The sequence below is a fragment of the Triticum aestivum genome, chromosome 4A, assembly GCF_018294505.1.
Source record: "Triticum aestivum cultivar Chinese Spring chromosome 4A, IWGSC CS RefSeq v2.1, whole genome shotgun sequence".
NCBI lineage: Eukaryota > Viridiplantae > Streptophyta > Magnoliopsida > Poales > Poaceae > Triticum > Triticum aestivum.
In genome coordinates, this window is record NC_057803.1 from 661684400 (window position 1) to 661701188 (window position 16789).

Genomic DNA, 16789 nt, shown 5'->3' on the forward strand with positions numbered 1-16789 from the left:
TCTGAATCGGAGGAAAGAGAGATTACCTCAACATGATCTGCACGAATGACTACCGCATCATCTTGGGAATAGTTATTGTGAATAAGGTGTATGAAAAAGGAACCAAGTGAATCAAGTTCTACCTCTGGATCTGATTCGTCAACATCTTCTGGCGGATCAGAAGATTCGGTGGTTTTCTTCTTGCCCGCTTTCTTGGTGACTTTGGTCTTTGCACAAGCCCTAGCCGGTTCAGTCCATTTCCAGAAAGAGCCGTTGGCCTGCAAAAAATTAAAAGAAAGGAGTATTAGCACATTATTAAAGCACAGGAGAATCATTGAGCATTAAGTTAAATTTACCTCTGGCGGTTTGTTGGTGGCGCAAAAAGGTGGCAACCCGGTCTGGCTGCAGGCGGCGATCGGTTCGTCAAGCATCTTCTTCACAGATTCAGTAACTTCAAGGTCTGTCATTACTATATTCGTGATATCGCTGAGGATCTTTAACGTCTTCGGAGTATTCATGCATCAAACCAGGGCGGCGGCTTAAAGGAAGAATACCGCAAGAAACCTAGCAGAGGACAAGATCAATTCCATTCAAACCGTTGGCCATGAGAGCTCGGAGCTTGTCGAGTTGAGGCGCAAAAGTTTTTCGTTCTGCGGCGGATAAGCGTGAAGGTAATGGGTGACCGTTGCAAAGCCGGTGAGGGCGGTAACCCGGCAAAGGATTTTCTCCATCAGGGGCAGTGTTCCGGCAATAAAACCAAGTTTTGTTCCAATCTTTAAGATGACTATGATGTTTTGCATGAGGGAAATCAACTTCTTTCCTTTTCTGAATTGAAACGCCACCAAGTTCTGTGTTGGGACCATCAGAGAACTCCGTACGGCGGTTCAAATGAAAAAAATCCTGGAACAACTCCACAGATGGTTCTTCTTGCAGGTAGACTTCGCAGAATACTTGAAAATTGCATATATTGGACATGGAGTTCGGTCCAATATCTTGTGGATGGAGTTCGAAGCTTGCGAGGACATCCCGGAAATTTTTTGATCCGGGGGGGGGGCTGAATCCTCGGTCTAAGTGTTGCATAAACACAATCACCTCTCCATCTTGAGGTTCAGGAGGACACTCAGAGTTCGGAACTCGCCAGTGAAGGATCCTTTTCGAGGCTAAAGCGCCAGTGGTGACATATCCATTGATTTGTGTCTCGGTGATCTTGGACCGAACCCAATTGCAAGCAGAGAATTGTTTTGTCATCGTGGAAAGGCAAACTGTGAAAGAAAAAGTGAAAGCCGGTTTACCATTGATGGTTTAAGTATATTACTCAGTGTTAAACCGGAAGATTACTATTCAAGTCAAATTGGCGGTTTAAGTGAGGACTAATGGTGTATGGAGGATTGACTATCAAAGGTTAAACCGCCCTTAGGCAGAAGGGACAGAGCTGAAAAATCTACTAAGTGTTACAAAAATAGGTTTCACAATATGACAGTACAATTTTGGATCTACCGTGGATAACTAAAGAAAATGTTCCTGAACCCTGCAATGGCGCTAAAGAGGAACAGAGGTGAACTAGACGGAGTCTATTCATAAGCAGTAAGATGCTACGGTACGGTGAACTAATAACATGGATCTAGCCGCAGTTCAGAACTATCAGGCGCATATATGTATACTCAGTAAGAAAACTAGAAGGAGGAACACAAAAGAACTGATGAACGGAGACGAACATGGATGCAATTGAAACCCTAATGGAGATCTAGGGTTACAGGGAAAAGAACTTACCAGGGCCACTCAGCGGCGGAGGAGCGCAGCAGGATCTCTGGAGCAAACAGGGTGATGCAACGGCCTTGGTCGGTGCAGATTCGAAGATCGGTGGCGGCGGCGGCGCTCGGGCTCGTCGGGTCGCGAGGAAAAAGATGAGAAGAAAGGGGAGAAAATGAAGGTGCCCGTTGGGCTTATTGATAACAGGGCAGGGGGATAAGTGACAGGCGCGAGAATCGAGGAGTCCAAAGCGGCAAGTGGCGCAGCTGTCGCCTCGATTTCCGGGAAAACATTAAATGAAGGGAATCTTTTTATTCGTTTTTTTACAGAGATGACGTCATGATGATCCGTTGCTGTGTTCAGAGGATGACGTCACGGCGGTTTAACAAGGTTTATAAAGGGAAGACATCATGGCGGTTTATGAGAAAGGAAGGAAGATGTTCACAAGATTTTTTCTAAGTACTGAAGATTGACATGAACAGGTTCAAATCAATCTGGGGCCTAATGTTGGGGATATAACTACTGAGTGTAAACCGCCCAGGAGGGGCCGGTTCACCCTCAACTATATTGAAGCTCACGAAGACTCTTAAGATGGCGTTTTACTATGAAGCTTAGAGGCCCGGAGCCCAAAGGCGGATTAGGGGCCATAGTGTTAAACGGCCATAGTCATGTAACTTGTGTTGTAAGATAAGGAAGGGAGAGACCGAGCCGAACACTTGTATAAGTCAGCCTCGGGACTCTGTAAACCGGCCGGGCGTCAACCGGTGTATATAAGGGGACGACCCGGCGGCGGTTCAGGGACAAGAAACACAACTTGATAGCCAAGCATAGCTTGTTTAGCTCCCTGGTTAGCGAGACCCCAATAATCCCATCACAACTAGACGTAGGCCTTTACCTTCATCGAAGGGGCCGAACTAGTATACAATCCCTCGTGTCCTTTGTCTGGTTTAACCCCTTTAAGCTAACCCGTCGTGATGGCTCCACGACTAAGTCCTTACACGAGGACACCTGACGTGATATTTCCACGATAGTACAAGAAGTAGAGATAAATATTAAATATTGAATATTAAATAAATATAACAGTAGAGAAGAGAGTAGAGATAGCAGAGACGTCGGGAAAGGATTGCGCGCGCGCGGGAAAAAGTGGCGGGCGTGCGCTAGTTTTGGCACGCGGCGTCCGGCGCGCTTTATAAAATCCAACGCCATCCCACCGCTCTGTGCCTTGCCACCGGTCTCTCCCCTCTCTGTGCCTTGCCACTGCTCTCTCCCCGCTCTTTTTCGCCTCGCCGCCGCTGCGCCACCATGCCGCTGCGTCACCGGGAAACATGGGGATACCGCGGCGTCCGCGCGCGCCCCTCCGGCAGTTTCTCTGCCGAGATCCGGTTCCGCAGGATGCGCCTCGGCCTCGGCAATTTCGACACCGCCAACAAGGCCGCCCGCGCGTGCGACGCGGCGGCGTGGCGCCTCCGGTGGCCTCATAGAACATTGAACTTCCCCAACGTGCCGACACGGGAGCGGGCGCAGGAGCTCGCGCCTCTGCCGCGGCTTAGCACCGACGAGGATCGTCGTGACAACCGGAGGCGGGAGCACCGTCTCAGCATCGCCAAGATGGACGAGGAAGCCATGGCGCTGTAGCGCCAACACTTCCCCCGGGACATCATCAATGAGTGCGAGTTCTACGTGCAAAGGAGGGCGGAGAGGGATAAGAGGAGGGCGGAGCGAGCCGCCTATCGCGAGGACAAGCGTAGGCGAAAAGCGGACGCTCAGTTCAACATGAGCCTAGGAGCAGTGTCGCCCTGGGAATCCGACGATGATCGGTATCTTCATGCCTACATCAGACATCGGAGGAGGACATCACCGAGGAGGAGTCGGACGACGAGGATTAGTTGAATTATCTTTTTTTATCTATCTATTCTGAGAACTATCCTCTACTCTCTAGTATCTACTTCATGATCTCAGCACTATAAACGCTTTTTAAAGCACCGTGCGTTGCGATTCTGTTGGAGATGCTCTAACATGGCAGACGAGTGCTTTAATGTTTCCCACAAGATGCGCGAGTATTACTAGTAGTACATTTTTCTTGCCATGTTGAGATTTTAAAACCACGAGTGCGAACATGCAGAGGAGCAATGAAGACCAAACACGGGATATTCGGGACATCTTCAAGGAGCATGGCAAGTTAAAGAGGAGCTGCACCGAACCTGTAAAACAAGCTTTGGTAAGTAACACCCTTTCAATTACTTTCGTTTAGCCTTGTGTTCTTCGATGTGTATATGTTGTAGTTTCTATTTCTCTTAAGTGTGGTGTTCTTCGATGTGTAATAAGAAGAGTCTTAATCGTCCTAACATTTTCGTTTTTAGCTTGATGTCGGAAGTGGGTGTTCTCACCTTGTAGTCTGTTTTTATATTTCTTTTCCTTTTGAATTCACTTCTCCGAGTTCTGTTTATCTGGCTTCTACTAAATGGATCTAGGTTGCTCTGAGTATTGATCTCAAAAAGCAGTAACTTCATGTCAGGATGCAGTTCCTGCAAGGCGGGAAGTATGGTCAACCTCGAGATGATGTTTCCAAAATGAGGCTGGATTACACACAAGGTGCCAGTTCCCTAATGATGCTGGATTAGACACAATGTGCAAATTCCCAAATGATGCTGGATTACACACAAGCCAGGTGGAGTCGTCAGCTGTTCGTGTCCTCGTGGCATTAGTAAAGGCTGAAAGAAAGCATGCAGCAGCCCTTGAGAATGTTGCTGAGTTCCTGGAGAAGCGAAAACAGCAATCAGATGCTCTCTTCACCCAAGCCAAAGAAGATATGGAAGAAGCCAGAAATAAGCTAGGAGAGGCAGAGACGGCTAGGCGTCTCCTGCTATCTAAAACTGTTGTCAATACAAAATTTCCTTCATAATAGCTAGGTTCAAATGTTTATCCAGTCAGCATGCCTGTTGTGATGTCTATGCATCTATTGATGTGGCACAAATTGTTTTTTTTGGGTCATGTAATAACAGCAATTACTTTCCAAACAATAACAGATGAAGCATTGGACATGGTATTGTTCACGCGCAAGCCCGACATTCCAAGTTCAACTTCCACATCAAACTCATGTTCACAGATATCTGTCCACAACCATGATTCACTTCAAAGCCAAAAAAATGTGAGGAGAGTTATAAATAAAGAAAAACCTCTACTAGTTCCTGCTACGAGTGCGAGCACAACAAGTCAAGACCATGCATAAATTAATTATATTTTAGTCATTTTTTGTGTTCTAAAATGCCTGCCGGCTCGCGGAAGGACATGTTGCTGGCACATGCGCGGATTGAATGAAGGTAGGCGGGGCAGTCTTAAGCTGGTTGCACGCGGCGAGGGGGCGTGCTCAGCCGAGCCTGCAGAGAGTGCGGCCCTCATGGCCGGCGCGCCGGTTCAATGCCTGCGATATGAGAGGTCGCGTCCGTGTCACAGCAATCACTCCCTCCAGTCCTTTTTTGTTTAGGTATAACAATATCTCGTTTTCCATTCACATTTTACAAGTAAAATTCATGGACAAACTTTGACCCAAAGTACGATGGGGACTAGTAAACCAGAATGGAGGTAGTAGTTTTTTTAATCAAAGAAGGGGTTCCCCTTCCGATTTTCATTACTGAAAACCAGCATCTAAATCTAAACCATAGTATTTGCCCTAGAACTACCAGGTTCAACATCTCGCAACATAAACCCATACAACCATATGCCAAGGAGGTACGCAGTACTATGAATTCCATTTTCGCTCCATACCAATCGTTCTAAAAGCTACTTACTACTTATAACGTGCCATTGAAAATCGAAACCCTTAACCCCGCTAAAAAATGATATTTTAAATGTGGCTACTCGATCTGTGGCAACTGGCGAGCCACAGCGCTCCAAGTCGTTCACCTGTGGTCCCGACCATCAACTACTACGGATCAAATTATCACGCGAGCTGACTATTCCTACAAAGGTGCTCCACCACGTACCCGGTACCCGCAAATGCAGCAATCGTGCACCTAGGGTTTTAGGGTTCATTTGTTAACATGGCCTTTACGTAACACTCATGTGTGCGAGACAGCGAGAGGCCGACTGCGTGCGTGCACCTCTTCTCTTCGTATATGTACTCCACCGTTTGTCTGGTATCCAAAAAATTATAATAACTACTAGCAATGTGCCAATGCGTTGCCACACGATCAAAGTAGATTAATACATATTCACCTATTTGATAGAAAAAAGTCTAGTTTTGAAATACGTATATCACTAAAAATATGTTATGTCTCACTCAAAATATATTCCTTTGGCGGTTTCGATGAGATAAGGGAGGAATGTTGTTGGTTTCAAGATTCGAGAAGTGGTATATGTCTAATTTCTACTCTTACTAGCAAGATCTTGTGGGAGAAAAGGATGAACGAGGGAAGGCCTTATGTGCAAATGTGGTGAAGAGTGCGAGTAAATTGCCATATTTTCCTTCCTATCCGTCAGATATAAATAGGACGACCTACATTGCAAGATGGAAGGCCCACCATCATCACCAACTCCATTTTTTATCCCTACTCTTATAAAAAGCATTATCAGTGATGATCGTGTGCCTACCCTCCAACAATATAGGCTGTCCGATCTATATCTGACGGATAGGAAGGAAACTATGGCAATTTTGCAAAAAGATACCCACACTCCTCTCCACATTTGCAAATAAGGCCCTCCCTCGTTCATCCTTTTCCCCGACAAGATAAACTACTCATACAAATGCATCTTGATGTTCCATGCAACGCATGGGCATCTTGCTAGTTGTTGCAAAAAGCCCATGTGTGTGTGAGAGAGATGGAGAGTGGAGGAGGACGGAGTGCATGTGTGACAACGACACAAGGAGTGTGTGTGCGATAGGTATCAGCTTAAAATGAGGCGATAGTGTGTGTGTGCACGACCGAGAGGGCGTGTGTCACAGCCTGGTTTTTGCCCTCTTTTCTTTACTTGATTTTCAGCTGAGTTGATTTTGGATTTGGAGTTTTGAATCATTCCATTTGGACTTGACCACTTGGGTATCCCTTGATTTTCACCCAAGTGTTCCCGCTCCTCCTCAAATCCATCATTTCACCCCTAGCCAACCCAACAATATTGCTTGGAATATTTTTCTAAAATGAAAAATATTGATTTTGCCTCCTAAACCCTAGCTAAACTCTTTGACCTCCAAAGCAACCCTCATTTCTGTTACCCCAAAAATCCTGAGAAAAATCCCAAATATTCTTTGGACCCTAGGGCACATTTCTGAGCAAAAATATTTCACCTCTCTTTGAAATATTTTGGCTACAGAAAATAAATTCACTTTTGGTCTGAAATGGTAGTTTCTATAGCAACTACTTTTTACTAGCTCCTATGTAGCTGATTTTCCCTGAGCTTATTTACCTTAGTAAGAGTCAGTAAAACCCCAAAGCTTAGCCCTTGAATCCCTGTGGTTTGACCACAATAACTGTTCAAAGTTTCTGCCCAGTAACTTAACCTATTCACCATTTCACTTCTACTGCACCTGGAAACAAACCGAGCCGTGGTAACACCTAAGTTTACTAAGGACTACACGCCAGACATCATGGTTAGTGCATATGTGGCCTGATGTCATGGTCCACGCGGTGACCGCATTCGTCCGAAGGGGCTGGCATGCCAAACGCGCGCTCTGCGCGATGCGAGCGCCTCTGTAGGGTGCGTGCTAGCTGCCCAGGCTGCCGCAGCGCACCAACCCTCGCTCCCATCCTTGTCTTCGCCTCCTTAACTCCTCCCTGCCGCTCGCCGATGCCGGAGCTCGCCGCAAAGAGCACAGGCACAGTCCGGCCAACGGCACAGTGTGCAGCGCACTGTGTTCGTCCCTTTCCTCCTCGACCTTGTGCTCGTCCACGTCTGCGCACAGCTCCTGTGTGACCCCCGCCGCCTTCCCCCCCTCTCTTTCTCTCTGACATAGCTCGTCGTCGGGCACCGTGGACAGGTGTCCACCGGCGGAGCCCGAACCCCCCTCACCGCTCACCTATATAAGGAGCCACCCCCTAGCCTCCTCGAGCACCATCCCGCACTCTCTCACACCCCACAAACTAGTAGGAAGCCGCTGCCCGGCTGGGCAGGCCGCGGGCTGCCGTTTCGGAGCCGAGCTCGCCGGCGATCCCCTCTGGGTCGTTCCCGCAGCTTCAGCCCTCCCCAATCCAAGGCAACCCCGCCAGGGCCTCCGCCTCTCCTCCGTGAATCCAACGCACCCAGCTAGAGCCCCTGGAGTCGCCCCTAGCCGCCGTCTTCCTCATCTCCGGCGACCACCACGTTCTGCCTCCGCTTGCGAGGAAGAATCCGATGCCGTCTGACCGCCGTTAGCCACATTACGGGTACGGGCAGGTGCGCAATCATCTTCTCCGTCGATCCCTCCCTCTCGTTTCCCTCCAAGAAGCCTCAACGCCGGCGTAAGCTCCGGCGAAGCGCAGTGCCTCTCTGTTTCCTTCTCCCCTCCCTCCGGCCTGACTAGAGGGGCCCGCTCGTCAGCCACTCATTACGCGCGCGAAGCGGTATGAGTGGTGGCGCCCCGAGAGAATACGCCTTCGACGTCACCCCCCCTCTGTTTTCTTTTTCAAATCCATTTAAATTCCAGGAGCATTCAAATGGCCACAACTTTTATTCTACAAGTCCAAATGCAGTGATTCTTTTTGCATCGTGTTCTATGTCCAAAAATCTAACAGCATCCCAGAGATGGGATTTTTCCTTGCTGTCTAGATTTTTTGGCATTTTTCAGAAGATTTCTTGATATTTTTCTTTTGTGGTTTTGAATATTTTCAGAAGAACCAGCTTGTCTTGAGGATCACCAGGAGCTTTGTGAACCTCATCAGTACTAAGGCAAGCCACAGTAACATTTCTATGGTGCTACTTCAATATTTATGATTTTCATACTTGAACCTATGATTATTAATGCATTTAAATTAGTTATATTATAAATATATTCTGTTATATGCTTTTTATTTTAAAATGCTTGAACTTCAGAATGTTTGAAGTAAATATGGTTGGCAAGATAAGGAGAACTTAGTTGATAGTAATAAATAAATAATATGGTCATAGAGTTTGATGAGTAATTTGAATATTATTTTTGCATGAGGTAAAATGATGATAATGCTAGAAATGGTTCTGGTATAAGTAAAGAGAGGATTTAATCAGAATAGTTGCATGAGTTTATGATGGCTCCGTAGGAGCGTGGATGGTGCAGTCTTTGCACGGTTATGTGATGCGTATGTTAAGTGATCCATAGTATGGCATGCGACACCGGTTATTTCATTTTCACATTCAGTTGAACCTGATTAATAATTCAACTTGAACATGTTGTTGACCGGGTCGTGGTGCCGCTGAAACGAGTCTTTCCTAGTGCAACCACACTTGCCGGTATGGGACAACCTTAATGCGTTTCATTGTCGTGCCTCTGGTCGGTACCTCAATTTAGGGAAGGTTATGGGCATGCTGTACCTTGGCCCGGTAGGCAAGCATAACCTTGTGAGCCCATTATTAAGTTGATTTTTGGTACCGGATTCCAGAGTGGATCGTGGCCACGATGGTGGTCGTGGTGTCTGGAGGTAGACACGGGGCCACCCAGGACTAGCCCGATGGGGTCTGAGTCGGACGGGCCGGGAGAGTGTCATGATAGTGAAATGGTTTCTTCCGAACGTCGTTGGTCCACACGAATGGAAGTGCAAGGTCATGGGTTCCGTAGTGTGGGTACAATGTACTAACCTCTGCAGAGTGTTTTTAATCTATCGATAGCCGAGTCCACGATTACGTACACACTCGAAAGTAAGGTACACCATGGGTCAACACTTAATAAATATGCACACTAATTTGCACTATGGATGACAGTCAGGTCATCGTGTTGAGTTGGACATGAGTTGTCGGGTTGTGATCACCGTAAGGATCACGTGCCACGAGTTGGTCGGGTTGTGATCGCCGTAAGGATCACGGGCCATGAGATGGTCGGGTGGTGATCGCCGTAAGGATCACGAGTGTGTTGTGGTAATATCTGGTTTATTGGTCACATCTGGTAAGCTAGTTGGGAGAATGAGTACCTGTTGAGCATGGTCACAGCATGATGGATATATATATATATAGTTGCATTGTTGATTAATTGGATAAATATCATTATATTGTCTGTCATCATATTTATGTTTATTGTGATCTTGCAAGTACATTCAATGTACTGTCCTGGCGTGTCATGCCAGATTTTAGGAAAGTCCCGTTGGAAAGGAGTGATGACCGAGTCTAGACCGTGTCCACATTGGTGTCCTTGTGCTATGGAGTCCCGCTACGTCGTTGTTCCGCTGCCGAGTAGTTGTCATGATCGAGGCCCCTTTGTGTTCACTAAATAATGTACATATTTTTTAGCCGCACCATGTGTGCCGCTTGGCCTCGCTAACTATTGTAATATGAACTATGTTCGCTAGCATGAATAAAGCGGTTGTTTTCTGTACCATGATGTTGTGTGTTGCCAGAAGACAAGGTCTCTGGGCTGGCAATGCAGGGTAAACCGGTCGCTCTGAGCCAGGGTGCCACAGCGTATCTCAAGAAGGAAGAAAAATCTACATAGATACAAGGAGCGGGAGAGAGACATGTATGCGTTGGTGGAAGCACGAGTATGCGGGTGTATAAACCTATCTAGAGGCTAGCTAGTCGATAAATGTTTGTGAGAGAAATACGAGTCGGGGTGCGAAAGCGAGAGTTTTGTGTGTGTGAGAGAGAGACGGTAGTCGGGAAGGGGAGTGGAAGCAGGAGTTGTGTGTGTGTCTGTGAGAGACTGAGAGGAGACGGTAGTCGGGGTTGTCTGATCGGTAAACAAATGAATAATGTTAGTCTGGGATGGAGACGAAAAGGAGACCGAAACAAATGTTGTGTCTACAGGAGAGAGAGAGAGAGAGAGAGTAATTTTAGTGGTATGAGTCATATCTAGAGACATACAGGGTGTGTGAGAGAATCCCATAGAGAGAAAGACAAAGTGAAAGACGAGTGGAGACTATGTGTGTGGCGGTGAAAAAGAAAGCTTAGGTACCGAGTGATACCAGAGAACAGTAGAGATGTGAGTGATAATGAATACCATGTAATGTATAATGATAGGGAGAGTGTGACACTTCTCAAGGGAGACGTCAAGAGACCATGTTTGCGAGGATAGGAGAAACATGAAGTGAGCGTGCAGGTGAGGTGGAGAAAAGAGAGTGATAGCTACCTGAAGGAACATGCATGCGAGAGAGATGGGTGTGAAAGGAGTATACAAAAAAGGGATTCAAATATTTGAATTCGAGATGATGATACATGTAATCCATACTCGAACCAGAATTGATCTATCAAACATGCATACTCATATAAATTCACGCACATCTATGTTATTTAATATGTAGATATTACAGATCCATACATTTTAGTAGAACATAATTTGGTTAATTTTTTTCGAATTCAACCTTAAGATTTCGAGATCGTTGTATATGTAAATCATATTATACATATAAAGGAGCGGAATTCTTTGTTGTGCTTTTGAAAGTATATATAAAAAAATGATGTATATAGAATGTAATTCCAATTGAAAATGGATCCCGCCTGGAAAAAAATAGAATACAAATGAGATTCGAATAGAGTTGGCACGAGCGTAAACATGCACTGTGCAAAATTTGAACGAAGCGGGGAAAGTCGCAGTGACCGTCCAAAACCAAAATCTGCGAGATGGAAATTACTACTGCCTATCCCTGCCATGCAAAGCCTATCTGCTGGATTTCTATAGGTTTCGATAGCGGTAGGCTTGTAATTTCACCCAAATGAGACGTAACCGCCTCTCACTCGGATTCATACACGTTGGACGCCAAAACACAGTGTGTCCTCGGCCGAAATCGACTCCCTCCCCGATTCATATTCATATACATGGTGGGCGCCAAAAAGAAACTCTCGTCGGCAAATATTTGGTGTATGCGAGATTACCGTCCTATCCCTAACCGACTAATGTTGTTGTGATGTAGTAGAAATTTGAAACGGGGGCTAAGTTTGTAAATTTCCTCGCATTTGTGACAAGCACACCCTGAATACATGTTTCCCCCCTTCCTCTCTACCTCCCTTTTCCCCATTCGTACTCCGTGGGTGCCAAAACACCCTCTCCACCCCACCCTCCTCCGTCTGCCGTCGCCCGCCACCCCATCCACCGTCGTCCTCCTCCACCATGCCGGAGCTAATACGCCGATGCCGCTGTCCATTACAAGAGATCGACCTCTCTCATCCACGGCTTCGGACAGGGATCCTTGCATCCCGTCCTCTCGCTTCATCCCCACCGTCGTCCACCTTGCCGTTGCCGCTTCTACGACCGTCTCATCCACCGTGCCCCGCCGCCACCATCTACCCTCCTAGATCTGGTTCCACGCCGCCGACAACCATCGGTACCGCAACACCTTCAAATTCTCAGCAGATGCGTACACGGCGCCGCACCAGAGGCGGCACTCTTTCGTATCTGCTCAACTTATTTATCGCATCAAGAAAATAAATCACCACTGCTTTACTCTGATCTCTTGTCTTGGTTGCGAAGTTGCCTTTGTCCGGTTTGCACCTTCAGATCTGCCATGGCACGCTCAACACTATACTCCCAATGCTTATGGTTTTCCCCTTTCATATTCCACACTAGTTAAATCACAGTAGACTAAATTTTTCAGAGCTCATCGGAGTTCGCCGATGCGAACAAAGGGGCTCGGGTGGTTGTGGGGCCTCGCCGAACGAAGAAAACTCGACGTGGGTGGGGTTGGGGCGGGGGTGGGGGTGGGGTGGTGGAGGAATACGGGCGGTGGGTGCCGGTGGTCCGGCCGGTGGCCCATGCGGTGTTCTGTATGGGAAGAATCAGAGACGAGGAAGAAGATGGGTTAGGAGACGTAGGATCTTCATCCAACCACCTGAAATGGTCGAGAGACAGCTGGGAGTTGCATTCTTAATGCGCTCTGGTTCATCATGTGTGGGCACTATGCAACCAACATTTTATTATCCAAAATCTGCTTGCTCTTCTTTACCATGTTCCTCTTCCATTCTTCTTTAATATGTACTCTCTCCGTTCCTAAATACAAGTCTTTGTATAGATTCCACCATGGACTACATATGGAGCAAAATGAGTGAATCCACACTCTAAAATTTATCTGGATACATCTGTATGTGATCCATCGTGGAAACCTCTACCAAGACTTATATTTTGGAACGGAGGGAGTTTGATAGTAGTACGGTATGTTCCTTGTACTGAAGATGAGCTGGGACATTTGCAGTGTAGAGGTCTATACGGTCGGTTATGATGGACACTTTGAGCCTCTTTGATTCGTAGGATCTTGTAAACATAGGAATAGGATTTGTATTGGCCTGCCCACTTGAATCCTATAAGAACAGCAAGGAAATGCGGGGAGTTGTGTCGCCTTTGAGAGTTACGCTGATATTAACAGTACCGCACCTTCACTTGAAGAGAGCTGGTATCCGAATCCTTTCTAGCCGTACCGGCAAACTAGCACATATATTCCAGCAAGTTCCACTTTGCTGATTTTACTCTGATGCTTAAGGTTTTCCCGTTATATCTACAGTATGATCTGTGTAGCTGCTTTGTGTCACAATAGCAGCAGTCCACTCTTGAAGCTAAACACTACAATGACTCACAAAATTGGCACCAAGGCATTTGGTGCCATTCTGGATGCAATGAAACTCATACGCTCCCCACCTGTTGACTCTTGTACAGAATATGATCCTAATGACTCTTTTTTCAAAATTGCCACATATAGAGAGACAGCATGGAATTGCATTTTTTGGGCACTCATTCATCGTGAGTGGGCAACCAACATTGTATGCAATGAAGCGGAACCTCAAGAATATGCTTCCTCTTCTGTTCTTTAACATATTCCTCTTTGTTTATTCTGTATTTAGTACGTACAGTATGTTCCTTGTCAGGAAGGGGCGCAGGGACATCTGCAGTCAACAGCTGATAGAGCTGGCCTATACGTGATTGATAGGCTTTCAATTACTAGCGGCAATACAACACCGTATTTTCAAGCCAGTTCCACTTTCCCGATTTATATATCGTGGTTATGGTGTACCCCTGTTATGTACACTATGGTCTGCCTAGTTGTTGTGTGCTCTTGTTATCATGGTTTGGCTACAAACTCAATATACAATATATTATGAACCTGTCATCTGCCAGCTATCCTTACTTCTAGAGCCTATTTTTTTGTGTACTTGTGCCAGATTATATAAATGCACGCACCATATTACAGCACACATGAGCTCTCTCATCAGAATCCAGTGATAGCACACAAGTGTTTACAGGGGCGCCCCTATATTAGAATATCATTTGCATTACAAAGATAATCTCACAACTATTTATGTTTTCATGGTTATCAGATATTATATGCAATCATAGTGAATATCAGAATCCGTGCATCAGAAGAATATTGTGGAACACTGGAATGACTTACAAAATTGGCACCAAGGCATTGAGTGCCATTCTGGAAGCAATGAAACACATACGCTCCCCACTTACTCCAGCAAGTAATGACTATTCTAACCTCGAGGAGTCAAAGGCAGATGGCATGTCCCGTTCACCCATCAAGGTGCTTGTTCTAATTTGGCAAGGTTTTATTGATTGCGCGTACCTTGCATATGTTGTCTTGCATTTCTTCTACTTTGTTGCACCGCCATCTGCTTAGTTTACTCATCATATAACTCGAGATGCCATGCCCATCCATTATCAATACATATTCCATCTGTCATCATACCATGTTTTTCCACTCAAATGTTGTTCTTCTGCATCAGACATCAAAAAGGAAGAGGGTGATTGCCGAACCCGAAGGAGCACCAGCAAAGTCCTTGAAAAATCTGGTGGTGCCTAAGAAATCAGACAGCGACCCACTTATATTGGTTGTACAACCAGTGACACAAAACGTAGGACCGACTCCAGCAGACTGTACCCATACTTCACTGGCCACACCACTAGCCCCACCACACAGGACCTGCACTCCAGCAAAAGGTATACCGATTTCATTTTCCATAGCACCAACCGTACCACAGAAAAATCCCACTCCAGCAAAAAGTACAGCAAGTCCACCGGCCGAAGACCTATCCCAACTGCAGAGATGGCCAATTCCTGCAGATTGGAACCCCATTCCATTTATTCCTGGTTTAAAAGACAATGCTTTCAATGTTGTTAGGGACTACGTGCATATATTCCCATCATGGGAAGATCATAGTGAAGACAAACACCATTTTCACATCTTCCTGTCCAACTTACATGTAAGTGCTATTCTTCATGGTTATTATTTTTCTGTTTTCTGCTGATCGAACACATCAATTATTTACATTAAATTGTTGTAACTAGGCGAGGGTCAATCTGGATAGTCATGACGAGTAAATCTTGCTTCTGCTTTTCAAGGAAACATTGCAGCAGTATCGGTGTTACCTGAGGAAACCACACTTTGATGACAAGTCTATAAACGAATTTCCGGTGAAGTCTCCTATGCTAAATTTAGAAGACATTGAATGGAAAAACCTTGTTATGCACTGGTCTCATTCCTAGGATGAGGTACTGTCTATGAAATCACATGACAATTTGAACTTCTACTTTTCCGCATGTGCCTTACGGATTTTTTTTGCAGGAAATCTACTCGAAGAAGAATTCCGGTTTGAAAAGAATGACAGGATATCGCAAATTTGCTGCCCGCTGCTTTGCTCTTGTTAGTACCTGTTGTCCTATATCACTGTACTTGCATACATACCTGGTTCATTATGTGACAGCAGTATGCATGATAGCTTGATTATCAATTGTTCGCTCCAAATTATCTGATCTGTATGAATGGTTACATTAGTGTAGAATATATCCAATGCCAATGAATTTTTTCATCTCTGCATTGTTCTTGTAAGTACATGTTGTCACTTATCAGTGTACTTATATTGACAGGTAGTTATTCATGTACCATCACTCTGCAGCTTATTTATCTTTGCCCTCCATTTTCTACACATCAGATCTATATTTACTCTTACCATAAGGTTGGTACTAAAGAAGTTTAGCTGTGCATTGCTCTTGGCTGTGCCTTTTGCCTGTATCGCTGCCCATACATTTATAGCTACTTGGTTATGTAGCATCACTCTTTATATTATCTTAAATATTCTCCATTTTTTTGTATATTATCAAATCTATATATACTCTTGACAAAATGTAGAATAAAGGAAATGCTTATGAAAAAGATTCTGTGGTAAACTTCTTGAATTGCCCCCCCCATCAGCATGGACAAGGGCTTTATAGAGCTTGTCTTCACTAGTAATGTAAGTTTGTCCTTCTCAAGCCTTCAAACTTTGTTATGTATATTTGGTTAGGCATGACTGCAACAGCTGTTTATTTTTGATGTTTGCATCAAATTGCATGTTTAAAGTTTATTATGTAGTTCATAAACAAAAGTTTGTCCTTCTCAATTTAAGTTTTCAGTTGTACAACCAAGTTCCTTCTTCATACCATGTAAATTAAACTATACAAAGCAAGTGATCTTCTTTTGCACTGCATGTATGCTTCTGTACTTCATCCGTAATCCAGTGGTGTGGTGAACCTACCCACTACAGCACAATGTCATATTCTGCAATGTCTTAACTATGAACAATGTCATATCATTCTACTATTATTTAAACCGTCTCTTTATTTGCCAATCTGAAATGGGATAAATTGACAGCACACTAACCATTGATACTTATGAGTTCTTGATCTGTAATCCAGTGGTGTCGTGAATCTGCCAACTACTTCACAATGTCATTTCCTACCATGTCTTGACCTGGACAATACCATTTTGTGTTAATGCATTTTTAAACTGTGTCACTTTATTCGTCAGTAAGAAATGTGATCAATTGTCAGCACTGCTACTTTTATGTGCAAAACCTGTCATCTGTCTGCTTGTGTATCTTTCAGAGTGAGAAAGATATAAGTGTTGAACAAGCACAATCTCATCATCTTGCTCAGGTGCTTGTGCTGCAGCTCGCCAGCAGGGCTAACCTTTCTTGAACTCTATTGAAGTGCTGTCGGTTTTGT